The following is a 14,642-nucleotide window of genomic DNA, read 5'->3' on the forward strand; positions in this document are numbered from 1 at the left end:
CTGAGTACCAATAATGTGTCAGGAACTATTAAGTACTGAAGGGCATGTAAAGGTGATGAAGACGGAGGCTGTTGGGAGAGATGACGAGTACCCAAGTGAGAGGATCACCAGATAGCAAATCAAGTTGGGTTGATCTGACACATCATTTAGTGAAAAAGTTTTGGATGCCTACATCTGTTTTATACAGAATTGAAGCTCCCCAAACTTCCTCTGGTAATGGCTTTCGTCTCTTTATTGAGTTAGTGAAAACAGCTGGAGGAAAAGTGTTCCTGGTGTGGCTTTTGTCTGGGAACAGTATTTCACTGAGTTCCCAGTCCTGACTGTCCAGGTGTCCCTGCTCAAGGGGCCCTGTAGTTTGGTCTTCTCTGTAGACCTGGGTTTGGGAAATAGATGGGATAGTGGAAGATTTTTCTGTAGTATCCTCAAGGTTTGCTGGACTAGAAGGCAGCCCAGTGTGTTTATGGGATGGTAATCACTTTCTCCTCCTTGCCCTAATAAATCTGGCCCTCAGTCTTACACTCTTTCCAGCCTTCTTGAAGGCTGTTGTAGCCTGAAAGAATAGCATTTGACCTCATTTGGGCCTATAAATCTCCCCCCACAGCTGGTCTGACCCTGGCAGATTACTGGCTAATCTCCCCCTGTCCTATAAAAGTAGCTGGCAGGCAGGTTCAGCTGAGCACTCACTAAGGTCTGGACTCCCGTTTTTCTTGACTGCCCACTTTTTGGCAATCTAAGGCCCATTTAAGTTTCCAAGAAAGGAATGGAGGGAGGGTCAAGGGCTTTGCTTTGGACTGTGTAATCTAGCCCTCTCCTTGGATCAACCCTCCAGGGGTGGGCTAGTTAGTTTTCCTCTTCCTGAAACAGGCATTTGACCCAGATCTTGGCCCTGGACCATGAGGGTCAAGTATACTTCACATTACAAAAACTGCCCCTATCAGGGTTAGAGGACAGATTTTCACTTCAGATTCTGTACCAAATAATTTCAGAAATTTCTTCATCCCTGATTATCTTGACATCTCACTTCCAACACCTCAGTATCTCTTTGAAGAGTGCATAAAATAAGAACTTAAAATCTCTATCCTTGAAGAAGTAAATTCTTCCAACTATGCAGGAAGAACTCTCTGGGGTATTTAGGTAAATTCACATTGTTTATGGGGTTTTCTCAAAGTGAAGTCACCTGCATTTGGCTGCCTCCGCTGTTACCTGAATGCCACTTTTCCCTAAAGACACCCATAAAGAGCCTGGAACAAGAACTACTAGGCTAACGATGGGCATTTGAGGACTGTATTCTGTTCTGCAGGTGAGCTATTCCTTTTGTCGTGGCAGCTGAAAAGGGTGAGGAGACCAAGGGGGGGATGGTTCAGCAGCTCTGTCTGCCACCGAGTGCTCAGGTCCACTGCTGGGAGCAGATGTGTCCGTTCAAGAGGCCGCTCACAGAGAGGGGAGGCAGCCTTGGAGACTGGGATGGGATTTGTCCGTCTCAGGGGGACTAGGAACCACCAAAGCCACAAACTACTGTTGTCAGCCTAAATCAGGGGTCTTCAAACTACGGCCCGCGGGCCACATGCGGCCCGCAGAGGAGTCTGATCCGGCCCGCCAGGTTTTTTGGGCAGTGAGTGCAGCCGAGGTGTTACAGTAGGAATTAGTAGTTCATATAGTCCGGCCCTCCAGCTCTCTGAGGGACCGTGATCTGGCCCCCACTTTAAAAAGTTTGAGGACCCCTGGAAATCCACTCAGAGATCTGGCTTGAAGAAATTCCTAGCTTTGTAAATGGCGAGTAAAGAGCCAGGGAGGAATCGCCTCTGTTTATGGGGGCAGGGGAAGCAGGGAAAGAGGGAAGTTGGGAAGAGACTCAGGAAAGGAAGAGATTTTGGAGAAAATATCCTTGTGTTTCCTGTGGTGTAACCCCCATGCTGACGCCCTTCCCTCCTCTCCACGCATCCGCCCTGGGCTGGACATGGTACGAAGAGGACTGTAGGTTGCTAGTACAGGCCAGCGGTAGTCATTTCAGCTTCAGTCAATGGGCAGGAGAAAAGATGTGTTCTTCTGAGCCAGCAGAAGGACAGTGTCAGTAGCTGAAGAAACCGGTAAGATTCCTGTGATTAGTAAGGGAATCACCCCTTTGGTGGGGACCCATGAACTAGTTTCTAAGTTCAACTCTACGAGTTCCAAATGTGTAGCCACATCCCATAAATCTCTGGTTCCAAATGAGTGGGGACATAGCAGCCTGTGGTTTTTACTGCCTTTCCTTCAGGAAGCCTGAAACACAACCAGGATCCAAGCACCAAGGCCGGATGTAGCAGCAGCAGGTCAGGGAGGCCCCCCAGAGAACCGAGGGTGGGACCGGGCAGAAGGGCCAGCCAACTGGGAGGTGCTGTGTGATTCATGGTTGGAATCGAGAGCAGAGGCTTGGAATCAGACAGGCCTGGGTGTGAATCCAGGCTGTGTCACTTGGAGCTGTGTGAGTTGGCAAGCTACATAACCTCTCTGGGCTCGTTTCCTTGGCTATAAAATAAGAATGACAATGGTTCCAACCTAGTGAGGTTTTTGAGAATCTAAGGTCTATGAAGTGCTTAACTCAGAGCCTAGTGTGGAGAAAGGAGCTGCAGATTCAATATACCCTACCTCCATCTGGTCCTCCTATTTCCTGTCTCAGTAAGAGCAACCATTGGCTCAGAGGCACCAACTACATTCTCTGAAAGACCTGCAAAGGAACTCAATGCCTTCCTGCATGCTTCACCACCGCACACTGAGATTTTGAGGATGGGTGTCCAACATGGGTACCAGATCCTCATCTCAGGAATGAGAAAGTTAGATGGAAGATACATCTCAGCCCTGGCTGGTGTGGCTCAGTTGGTAGGAGTGTCCTCCCCTACACCAAAAGGTTTGATTCCAGGGCATACACCTAGGTTGATCCCTGGTGCGTTGCCGGGTCCAGGCACGTGTGGGAGGCAACCAATATTTCCCCTCTCCTTCTCTCCCCTCTTTTCCCTTTCTCTCCCCCTCATTTCCTCCTCTGAAAAAACAATGAATATGTCCTTGGGTGAGGATTTAAAAACAAAACAAAAAAAAAACCAATGCATATCTCAAAAGCAGCTGGCCAGAGATGTGGCAGCAAGCGTTCTGATTAGAGGCAGGGAAGAATCGCCAAGCTGGGAGACCTGGACAAGGTGCCTATCTGGGGATGGTGCATCCTGCTTCAGACAAGTTGTTCCTTCCAGTCTCGTTCCCCCACATGCGCTGTATCTAGAGAAGGCACCTGTACCACTTCGCTCTGCAAACCTCACCGTCCTTTCAGGAAGTTAGTTCTTAGGGCTTGCTGTCAGCCTGGCACAGGCTTGACCTCCTGCCTTGCCCAGAGGACAGGGAGCGCCACCACCTCCCTAGGTGGGATGGGAAGCTCCAACCTTTATCCTAATCTACTGGTGCTGGCTCCGCTCTGCGCTTTCCCCCAGGGCAGGCTGGAGTTAGAGCTGCACGGGGAGGGAGCCTAAGCAAACGGAAAAGTCCGGGCGTGATGGCCCCGCCCCCACTAGAGCATTGCCGAGCTGTGATTGGTCGATACCTCCTGTGTTCTAATTGGTCGGGGGAGCATCGCTATCCTCCTGCCGAAGTTTCCATCTCTAATGCGGCTTTCCTTTCTAAACTTTGCACAATATTTTTACATATTCTATGTAAACAGATAAAATTCAGTCCTATGGCATTCACAGATGACGTGCCCCCAAGTACAGTGCTGGTTCTCTGAAGTACAGCCCAATCTATCAGCTTACTGTATCCTATATCAAAATCACGTAGGTATGGGTGAATGGGGAAATGTGTGTGGGGGGCTGCGTTTTACATCTCTGGGAGAGGCCACAGTTGCCTTTCAGAAGACCCACTTCCCGCCCCCCCCCCCCGGCCCCAAAGGGAGCAGGCAGGCCCTACAGGCTCAAGTGTGAGACCTGGGGCTGAAGGTCTGGACCCCCAGGACCCGGTCCTGTCATAGCCTCAGGGTCCTCTTGCCCCACCAGGCACAGCCCTCCTCAGGGAGAGGTTTCTGTGTTCTCTGTTAGAGACACATCCGGTATGGGAAAGTTCCCTCAAAGACCTCCAGGTCCTCTATCTACCTCCCTCACCTGGAGCTGGCTGTGATGCAGTCCCAGGATGCTCTTCTGCCAAAGAGTAAGCTATTTGGCCATTTCCAGCAGTGCCCTGAGCCCCATTCAGGGACCAGTCTGATGAGGTCATTCTAGCTGCCTCTCCTTCCTTCCCTCGTCATTCACTGACCCGCAAAGGCTCCTCCCTCTAAGCAGGAAGGAGCTCTCCTGGTACACCGGAGCCCGGAGGCTTCTCCCCCTGTGGCCTTGCTCCCCAAGTGCCCCTCAGGAATATTCATCCTGTTCCACCCCCAACCTCCTCCACCGATCTTCATTCCTGAAAAGAACCAGATCTGAACATCTGGGCCAAATTAATTCTGGACAGTCCTCCCTGGAATGATACAAACGACAGTAAGTGAAACAGGCATCCTTCATTAGGTGTGTTAGAGTGAGGAGGAGCAGACACTGCAGCCAAACCGCCCAAATTCCTATCCTGGCTCTTCGGAGAAACTTGGGCCTCAGTTTCCTAATCTGTAGACAAGGCCTCTTGGTAATCCTGACCACGGGGGCCAGTGAGGAATACATAAGTTAACAATGTGAATACTAACTAGCATACTGTAAGCATTGTGTGTTGGAATCATGGGTTGGGTGTTTTGTTTTTTAAAAAAATATATATTTCTATTGATTTCAGAGAGGGAGAGAGAGATAGAAACATCAATGACGAGAGAGAATCATTGATTAGCTGCCTCTTGCACACCCCACATTGGGGATCGAGCCTGAAACCTGGCATGTGCCTTTGACCAGAATCGAAACCAGGACCCTTCAGTCCGCAGGCTGACACTCTATCCACTGAGCCAAACTGGCCAGGGCTATCATTTTCTATTACTATTTTTTATCTAGTGAGGAGAAAGATAATGTTCTTATCATTTTAGAGAGGAGGAGACAGAAACTCAGGTTCAGCAATTCATGAAAAGTCACCCAGCTTGTAAGCGGGTGCAGCAGAGATGTAGTCGCCCGCTGGCCTGACTGGCATTTAGCCACTTCACTATACTTACTGGGCAGGGGGTTTAGGAGGAGCTAAACTCTGCTGCTCCAAGCTGCATGCCTGGTTTATTTGGCCCGTTTCAGCCTTTGAGTTTGACATGCTTGATTTAAAGAAATGTATGCCCAGTGGAGGAAATTTGGGGCGGGGGGGGGGGGAATCTGGAAAAATACTAATAACAAAATAAAAGAAGTTATCTATAAAAACCCTCATCTAACAATTGTTAACATGGTGGCATATTTACTTCTATGTTTATAACTAAATAAAAATAAATTGGCTCCTGTTGCCTGTGTGCTGGTTTGTAGCCTCCCTTCCTCATAACATCGTAACGTTTTTATAGGCATTAAATATACTTTAAAAGCAAGTTTAATGGTTACATGGAATTCCACGTATCTATGCCTGCTCTCCACCTCACCGCCTTGTTCAGGAACCGCGGGCGGCCTCTGTACAGAGGGCGGGACCCCTGGAGCCTCACAGAGGATCACCAGGGCCGGGAAGACACGCGGTGTCTGAGGACAAGCCAGGCACTTCTCGCCCACCTGTCGGAAGCCAGCCCTTTCGCAAATATTGACGCCCTCGTGGGCCTGCCAGCCCGTGGGCTGGGAGGCTCAGGCGCTGAGGCAGACGACAGCTCCTGCCTCCTGGAACACACAGGGACCAGACCACGTGCTGTACAGACAGGCTGGCAGGATGGACAGAGGGACTGCGAGAAGGCAGTTTGCTATGCAAGAGCAGAAAGGCCCATGGAAAATGCCCCAGGCCTGACATTGGCGCTGGCGCTCTGGGAAAGGGTGAGGGTTCCAGAGAGCCTTCTCTCACATGGGATTGAGATTGGCAATCCTACTGGCATCCATTTAGTTATGTCCCCAAAGAGGGTCATTTGCTCATTTTTGGGGGTGTAGGGGGAGGTCACTGCTTCCACCTTCACCCATGTTTTCTTTCAAAACCCACAAGTAATAGCACCAATGTTTTCCAACGTTCCCTCTGCGTTTCTCGGTCATTTTGGTGAGATTGGAGAAAGGAATGGGGTCACCCTAACTGTCTGGATGGGTTCACATCACTTTCTTTTTCACCTGGGGCCTCGTTAGACTGCCTTTTGTGCTGGGAGGAGGGGAGGAGGTCACCTGGGGGCTGGGACAATGTGGTTGGTTCTTAAGCTTCAGGCGCAGGCTCTTGTGCACCATCTGTCAACAGTTGTTCGATGGCCGAAGGAGGAACACATAGAACTGGTAACCAATAGGATTAAGGGAAAGGGACCTGAGGACTAAGACTCCCAGCTGCTACGCCAGAGGCTGAGGAGCAGCCTTGGAGGGAAAGGGCTGTGAGTTGGAGTTCCTTTGAGTCTCTTGGCAGTGAGGGGTCTGAGGCCTGCAGGCCGAGAGCCTCTGCAGGCAGCTGTGCGTGAGGGGCTGGCACGCAGGAGGGAGGCGGGGCCTGGGACCCTGGAGAACTTTCAGCTCCGAGGCCGGGGTGGGAGTTAGGGAGGTTACCCAGGGGTCTGAAAAGCAGGAAAAGGGTCTGAAGAAAGCTTCTAGGAAGACAGCTCTGAAAGGAAGAGGTTTTTAAAATATATATCTATATATATATATTTTATTGATTTTCTACAGAGAGGAAGGGAGAGAGTTAGAAACATCGATGAGAGAGAAACATCGATCAGCTGCCTCCTGCATACCCCCGACTGGGGACGTGCCCACAACCAACGTACGTGCCCTTGACCGGAATCAAACCTGGGACCCTTCCGTCTGCAGGCTGACACTCTGTCCACCGAGCCAAACCGGTTTCGGCTGAAAGGTAGAGTTCTTCAGGGAGGAGCGTCCATTGCAGTGACTGGCTGCATTTGGTAACTGTATTAATAACATACTAACTGCTTTTATGAGCACTCAGCGTGGAGCACAGACAGGGACATACATCTCCATGTGTGCAGATGCCTTTTCCTGGCCCCAGAAATGCCAGGGTGACCGGGAAGATCACGCACGTAAGCGGAAAAGTGGCAGATGAACTGCTCTGTGGACAAGTGTAAGGTAACACACGTGATGACGTAATCTAGACGGCCAGCGGCAGGACAGACCCTGGGCTCCAGTCACAACCTCAGGACAGCAGTCAGGAGTCAGCATGGAGGCCTGGGCCAGTTCCTCCGGATTAAACATCTTTAACCTGGAGTTGATGGGACCACCTCCCGGGGTTTTGAGTGAAGGAGCCTGGGGAGAAGGGATAAGGAGGTTACGGTTCTGAGGTCCCCCCCTCCCCACCATTTCAGATTCCCAATTTGCTTAAGAAAGTTTCCCTTGACATGCAAATGATGGAAACACATCGGTGTCTGGGCGCTTTGGTTTGTGGTTTTTACCATCAGATGTCTCTGATTTCTCTCAGCTCGGCGGAGCTCGGGGACTGTAAGGCCTGAGGTGGAGCGGACAGGGGGTCCTCCTTGGGGCCTGGGCCACACTGGTAAGTGGGTCTCTAAGCCAGGCTTGTCGGGGAGGGCACAGACCGCTTGCAAATGGTCGGAGGGCAGAGCCAGAACTGCATTCTGGCCTTCGCCCTCCTCAGATCCCCTAGCTCCCTTCCCACCAGGTGCTTGGTGACCACCCCCTACCGCACCCTATTCCCCCCCCTCCCCCCAGTGGAGTTTGCAACCAAACCACGTGGGAAAACACTAGCCAAAGCTGATTTCCCACGTATCGAACAAGTTCAGTGGAACATCTATGCAGGTCTGAGAAACCCCTGAAACGGCCGGGGGTGATGAGGAGGAGCTGGGGAGATGGCAGGTGGTAGCTGATGGTGTGAGTGGGTAATAACTGATTTCTGACCTCCTTCCACCATGTCCTCTGACCTTGACATTTTATGTTGTTTGCTTTCCTGAACCCTAACTCCCAGGGGGCCGCCCCGGCCCCCACACCTCAGCTGACCCAGGCCCCAGACGTGGGTCCACATCCCGAACCTTCTGCGGGGAGCAACCCTGCTCTTCGGTTCCCCTCGGAGCTGAGGTCTCGGGTCTCCCCGCCCCATCCTCTCCCGGATGCGCCTTCCCGGCGCCTCTCCCCGGGCCTGGCGGGGAGGCGGGACACCCCGCACCGGCTTCGCCCGGGATCCCAAGGCTCCTGGCTTCGGCGACCCGGCCCGACAGACAGACAGCCCGGGAGGCGCCGCGGCTGGGGCGAGGGCAGAGGGCACAGCGAGGATTTCCTGATCTGCACCCCCGCTGCACCCCCATTCCTGCGGGCCTGGAGCAAAGGGACCGGGCGTCGGCGAGGGTCTGGGGGCTCCGCCGCCGCCCCCCCGCCCCGCCCGCCCGCGGCCCGCTCCTCCCCGCGCGGACAGCTGCACTTCCCGCCGCCGCCGCTGGGAAGCCGGCCTCGCCCGTCTCCCCGCCTCCCGCCCAGCCGCGCCGGGCCCGCCGCCGCCGCCGCGGGATCGCCGCCCCTCCCCCAGGCCGGCCCCACGGCCCTCGGGGCGCGGACGCGCGTGGCGGCTGCTCGGTAAGACCTCCCTCCCGCCCCGGGCGCGGCCCTCCTGGCCTCGGCCCCGGCCTCGGCCCGGCGGCCCCACCTTCTCGGGCAGCGATCGCGATCGCGACCGCCGAGGCACCGCCGGGAGGGCCGGGCCGGCGCGAGTTTGATTCCCCGGAGCCTCGCCGCTCCGCCGCGTGCGTGCGGCGGTCTCAGCCTCGCTGCCCTCCCGGGCCCCCGCCTCGTTCGCGGCCGCGGGCGCGCGGGGCGCGCGCGGGCATCGGGGACCGGGAGCGGGGCGCGCGGGGCAGGGGTGGGCGCGGGGCGGGCAGCGAGGCCTCCCCCGCAGGCGCCGCCGGAGCCCCGCACACGGCCGCTCCCCCTTTTGTGTGCGCGCCCCTCCCCGCGGGGCCCGGGGCGGGGGGCGCGGGCAGGTTGGGGACGACCGGCCCGGGCGCCTGCTGGGGGCAGAGCTCCTGGGAGGGGGCGGGGAGGGTCACTTCCTGCCCCCGCCGGGGTCACAGGTCTGGTCCCACCCGGTCCCCGGGGAGCCGCATCTCCCGGCGGCGTCCGGGCAGGCGAAGTTCGGGAAGCGCTGTCCCCGCCCCGCTCCCCGCCCCCGGGCTCCGGGTCCGGGCCCGAGCTCTGGGGGGTGGTGTCCGCCTCAATTCATTCTTTCCTCTCCCTGTGCTCCTGGCATGGTTGCCTTACACCTAGGAATGGTTCGCCCATTTCTTTTCCCTTTAAAATAAGTTTTAGCTCCAAGAAATGGATGCTGACATGAAATGCCAGGAGCGGAGTTTGTTACAGGGGGAGAGAGGTTTTAGATTTTTCTTTCCTCCTCTCTTTTATTATTATTATTATTATTATTTTTAGGGGGGGGTGAGAGTGGAGTGTGAGGGGAATGACGTTTAGAAATAAGGTGTAGTAGAGGGGATACAGGACACAGGAAGGCCATCCGTTGCATCCCCCACCTGACCCCAGGCGGGAACATCACCGAAGACGCTGGGTGATGGGATGCAGGAACAAGCCTTCCTGTTGGTTATCCTGCCACTCCCTGGACCACCTGGCCCGAGAGGAAGGACTCAGGAAGATTCTCTGGTCATTCGTTTCTTTTTTTTTGCCAAGCATGCTGGTCTTTATAGGCTGGGCAGAGTTAGCTAGGTGTGCGGAAAGAAGGGGAGGGGCCCCAGGCACTCCCTCTTGGAGAAAGTCACCCCGGGAGGTTTGGCTCCTGTGGGATTGAACTGGGCTCTCTGTGCTGGTGGACCTCAGTTTGAATGGAGAGTGGCATCTCTGGGATGGAGAGAGAAACCTGGTTCAGGTCTCCAGGAAGCTGAAGGCTGTGCGCAGGAGAGTTGTGTTTGAACCCCCCTGTCTACTTTTTGCAGCCGGAAGGAGCAGGAGACAAGAGAGCAGGAGTGGTAATGCCACAGGCCTGGCACCTCCTTGACTAGGAGAGAGACCTCGGAGAGCTAGGATGGCCTTGGGATGATGGATAGGGAGGAACTTGGGGCCAGAGGTTGGGATCATGGGCCCCTTTGAGAATCAGATAAAACTTCTAACTCCTTCCCACCCTTCCACCCACAACCGTGATTGGCAAACTGCGGCTCTCGAGCCACGTGTGGCTCTTTGGCTCCTTAAGGGTGGCTCTTCCATAAAATACCACGGCCTAGGGCGAGTCTATTGTGAAGAAGTGGCGTTAGAAGAAGTTTAAGTTTAAAAAATTTGGCTCTCAAAAGAAATGTCAATTGATGTACTGTTGATGTTGACCGACCACTGACCACTGACCCACAACAACATGCACATGTGCAGGGACACATCCTGTGTGCAGTATCAGAGGGCTGCTATGCCCGTTAGAACTGGGACCCTATGAAGATCCCTGATCTAGAGTCTGTGGTCTAGCCTAGGCCAGCAGAACAGCCAGTGAATAATCCCGGGGTGGTGAAGAGTAGACCTGGCAGGTGGTCTTTGTTCATGACCTTATGGTGCCACTTTGGGCTTGGAGCCATGGAAACCTGTAAACTCTGGGCCAGATTGTAGCTCCCTCACAGCTAGCCAGAGGATGGGGCAGATGGGGGCCCTTCTCCAGGGGCTGGTTTTGCTGTCTGTGTGGTAGGAAGGCTCTGGGGCCTGGGCCGGGGCCACAGGGCTGTTAGATTAGACGCGAATACGGGAGGTAAAGGGATGGGGATGCTGGTGTGTCACTGTGTCTAGGCGCCAGGTGCTCGAGGAGCCCCAGCTCATTCTCAGGAAAATGGGGCTGAGGTGGGAGAAGGTGCTTCGGTGGGAAGTTTCGACATGAAAGATGCTGCTCCTCTTGAAGAGGCCAGGGTAGAGTTGTCCAAGACCAGGGCCTGCATGTGGCAGGTTCTGAGATCCCTCCGGACTGTCAGCACAAGGTGGGAGTCGGAGAAGATGGCTGTCCCCATCCCCCACGCATCCCCGAGGAGGCCGGGCCTGTCTTTGGTTTCTCAGCCGAAGCTCACGGTGGGTGCCCTGGTGCTGCCCAGGTGTCAGTGGCTTCTCCTCTTGCTGGGGATTTGGAAGAGTCTTGGAGAGAGTCTGTCCTCGACAACTCCTTGGCCTTGGCGTTGAGAAGCCCTTCTTCGGCTCCGGTGTCCCCAGGCCTTGGTAGCTCATGGGGACTTTTCTTTGTTGAAACAGCGTGCACCCGTGATCGGCCTAGCAGCCCTCACACTTGTTTCTTCCTTCGGAGCTCCCTGCCCTTACTCTCCCCGGTGGGTTGTTCCCATCCAAAGCAGCGCAGGCAGGAGTATTCTAGAGCATCGGAGGCCGGAAGCTGGCTCTCAGACAGGGATTCCCTCTGACCTGGAGGAGGCACTGCCTGCTTTGTTGGTTCTTACACTGAGGGGGAGGAAGAGCCATGAAGGGACTTGCAGATGCTGTGACCCAGCAGTCCCTGCCTTGCGACTTGGAAGTTGTCTTGGTGGGAGGGAAGGGTCCTGTGGCAGTGACTAAAGGTTCGCATGCCTCAGTGGCCAGGACTTTTCTGTCTGCTGCTGCCCCTGCTGCCACAGGTTGGTGCGTTTGTGTTGGCTGACTCAGCGCTTCCCTGATCCCCTCTGCTTCCAGCCTCCCAGTAAGTTCCTCTGATGTATACGGACTCCTCACAATGCAGCCATCGCTGTTACCTTTAAAACAGGGCGTCATCCCAAATATGATAACAATGCCTGTAAACATACCGTATTTGGCGTAATACCAAATTCGATAACAATGCCTGTAAACCATTTCACCTCCGTTATGGTGGCACCACGTGTCACTTACCATGGGATCCAAAGGTCCAGCTCCATGGGTCTAACCTCCACCCCTAGGAGGCCATCCGGCCACTCTGTGCCCATTGCCACGTAGCTTAGTGGCTTAGAGTATAGGGTCTGAAGTGACACATCCCCAGTCAGAAGCCCAGCTCGCCATCGTCTCTATGACACTGTAAGTGCCTCAGTTTCTCAGCTCTAAAAAGGGTTAAAGGAGATCTCACATGTATACAGATAAAGAGTAAGCATTCTTTAAAAAAAAAAAATTTGTATCTATATTTCAATTACTGTTGAGATACAATATTATATTAATTTTAGGTACAACAAGTAATTAGACATCTGTATAATGATCCCCCCAATAAGTCTTGCACCCACCTGACACCATATATAGTTCTCAAAAGTAATATTGACTCTATTTCCTATGCTGTCCTAGTTTATAACTGCCAATCTGTACTCCTTAATCCTTTCACCTTTTCCACCCAGACCCTCAAATCCCTCCCACCTGGCGATCAAGAGTAAACATTTTTAGAGTAGACACTATTATTATTATTATTATTTCTGCACATGATGCTAATGTTTTGAGTTTTTTATTTTTATTTTGTAATTTTTATTGTTAAGGCAAATCTTTGGTACAAACTATAGAGGCAGAGGCTGGCTTTTAGAGGGGTGGGATGGATGGGGTGAGGCCCTTAAATTATGAGCAGAAGGGACTGCACAGTAGGGAGCTGGGGAGCCTGAAATGTCAGGGGTGAGGGATAGAGAAGCATAGTTGGGGACAGAAGCGCATTTGTACCCCTGCTGTGGAACCAACTTTTCTCCCTTTTCTTTGGAGAATTTGCCTTATAAGCTGGTGGAGGTGGGGTGGGGAAGGATGATAATCAATGAGGAAGGGTGAATGACTTTTTATGTTGATGCTAACCTTTGTCCTGGAGGAGAGAGTCTAGTGTGTGTGTGTGAGTGTGTGTGTGTGTGTGTGTGTGTGTATGTGAGTGTGTGTGTGTGTGTGAGTGTGTGTGTGTATGTGTGTGTGTGTGAGTTGTGTGTGTGAGTGTGTGTGTGTGTGAGTGTGTGTGTGAGTTGTGTGTGTGTGTGAGTGTGTGTATGTGTGAGTTGTGTGTGTGTGTGTGAGTTGTGTGAGTGAGTGTTTGTGTGAGTGTGTGTGTGTGTGTGTGTGTGTGTGTGTGTATGAATAAATAGAGAAGAGTGGAAGCTGTAGGGTTCGGGGGTTCTGTGAAGTAAAAAGCTTGGAAAATGACCATTCCAACACTCACTGGGCACTTGCTGTGGGTCAGATCCTGTCCCAGAAGCTTCTCAGGAATCAGCTTATTTAGTCCTCACATGATCCTATGAGATATTCTCTCTCTTTTTTTTTAACTGATTTTAGAGAGGAAGGGAGAGGGAGAGATAGAAACATCAATGAAAGCGTATCATTAATTGGCTGCCTCCTATCCCCCTCCTGCCACTGGGGATCAAGCCTGCAACCCAGGCATGTGCCCTGGTGGGGAATCCAATCAGGACCTCCTGGTTTATAAATCGATGCTCGACCACTGAGCCACTCCAGCTGGGCTATCTCTGTTCTTCAGCGAAGACATGGAGACATAAAGAGGTTAAATAACTTGCCCAAGATCACATGGTTAGAAAGTAGCAGAGCCAGGATTTGAACCTAAGAGGCCCATGCTATAGAGTTTAGATCTTTAGAGAAATTCTTAGAGAGATCCTCTACTGACCTGGGGGGTGAAGGGTTAGGGGGAAATTGGAGGGGTTTTGTGCTCTGCTTGAAGGACTGCCAATGTCCAGGTGTCATGGAACCATCATTGGAACGTGTCCTGCAGGGTTCAGGCGAGCACCGTCTGCTGAGAATCCCTGGACAAGTGTCAGACACTCTGCCAGAGCCTGTCCCTGAGTGCAGAGGTTTGCTAAGCCATGGTCCCTGCCTACAGGATGCTTACAGTCTAGTAGGGGAGACAAACACATTAGCCTGGAACTCCAGCTGCCATTGCAAAGGCTGCGATGAGGCAAAGCACTGAAGAAAGGGGTGATTCACATCTTCAAGAGGAATGCGGGCAGGGGAGGCTTCCTGGAAGAGGGGCCCTCGAGCTGACTGAGGGTCAAGGCGGCTGCTATTTCTGGGGCTTTTGATCTGACCGCGGAGCAAAGAAATTCTTCTACTCGGGAGTGAACTGAAGGTCACATTTTCTGGATCCTGCAACACCTTTGCCAGGATCAGGCAGGGACGGGGGCGTGTGGCTGGCTTCCTTGATGTCTTTGTGGTTTTTAATAGTCACCGCCTGCATTGCCTGCAGTGAACTCGCTGAAGAAGAAATAAAAGTCTCGTAAGAGTTACTGCTCAGAACACGGTGATTCACTCTGGTTTGCGTACTTAGAAGCAGAACCGGAGGCAAATGACTCCAAGCTGCGGAGGAAGGACTCCAGGAAGGTGCGAGGACAGCGGTCCAGAGAGGGTGTGAGGACGGGTGACTCACAGGGGCCGAGGGGAATGGGTCCCCGAAGGTCTTCAGAAGTGGGAGCCAGCTCCGTTGGTCTTTGTGGTTTAAGAGGTTTCATCTGGAGACAGGAAGATGAACTAGAGGCCCCGGGAGGTCTGTGTCAGCTTAGGGATAGGAAAGTCAAAGCAGCTGGAATTCTTGAGCTAGAAGGTTGCTGATATCTGGCCTAGCTCTTCATTTTACCGTTGACGTGACTCAAGAATGCCCAGGAACATGGACCAGCTCACCCATTCATCAGTGAGCCAAGACGCAAACCGTATCTACCAACTGGAGGGGGTTGCTCTGCACTGACCGGG

The 14,642-nt window shown here is 53.2% G+C and overlaps 1 protein-coding gene across 3 annotated transcripts in view; it reads left to right on the forward strand.

Moving 5' to 3' along the window:
- The first annotated feature begins 8,469 nt into the window (after positions 1-8,469).
- Positions 8,470-14,642, forward strand: part of CUEDC1 (CUE domain containing 1) — a 78,085-nt gene continuing 71,912 nt past the window's right edge. For all 3 annotated transcript variants that reach the window (XM_084862593.1, XM_084862594.1, XM_084862592.1), the window contains exon 1: positions 8,470-8,594. The gene's annotated coding sequence lies outside the window, so the exon portion shown is untranslated. The remainder of the gene's footprint in view (positions 8,595-14,642) is intronic.

This window comes from Pipistrellus hanaki, assembly GCF_964339955.1.
Source record: "Pipistrellus hanaki genome assembly, chromosome: 16".
Classification (NCBI taxonomy): Eukaryota; Metazoa; Chordata; class Mammalia; order Chiroptera; family Vespertilionidae; genus Pipistrellus; species Pipistrellus hanaki.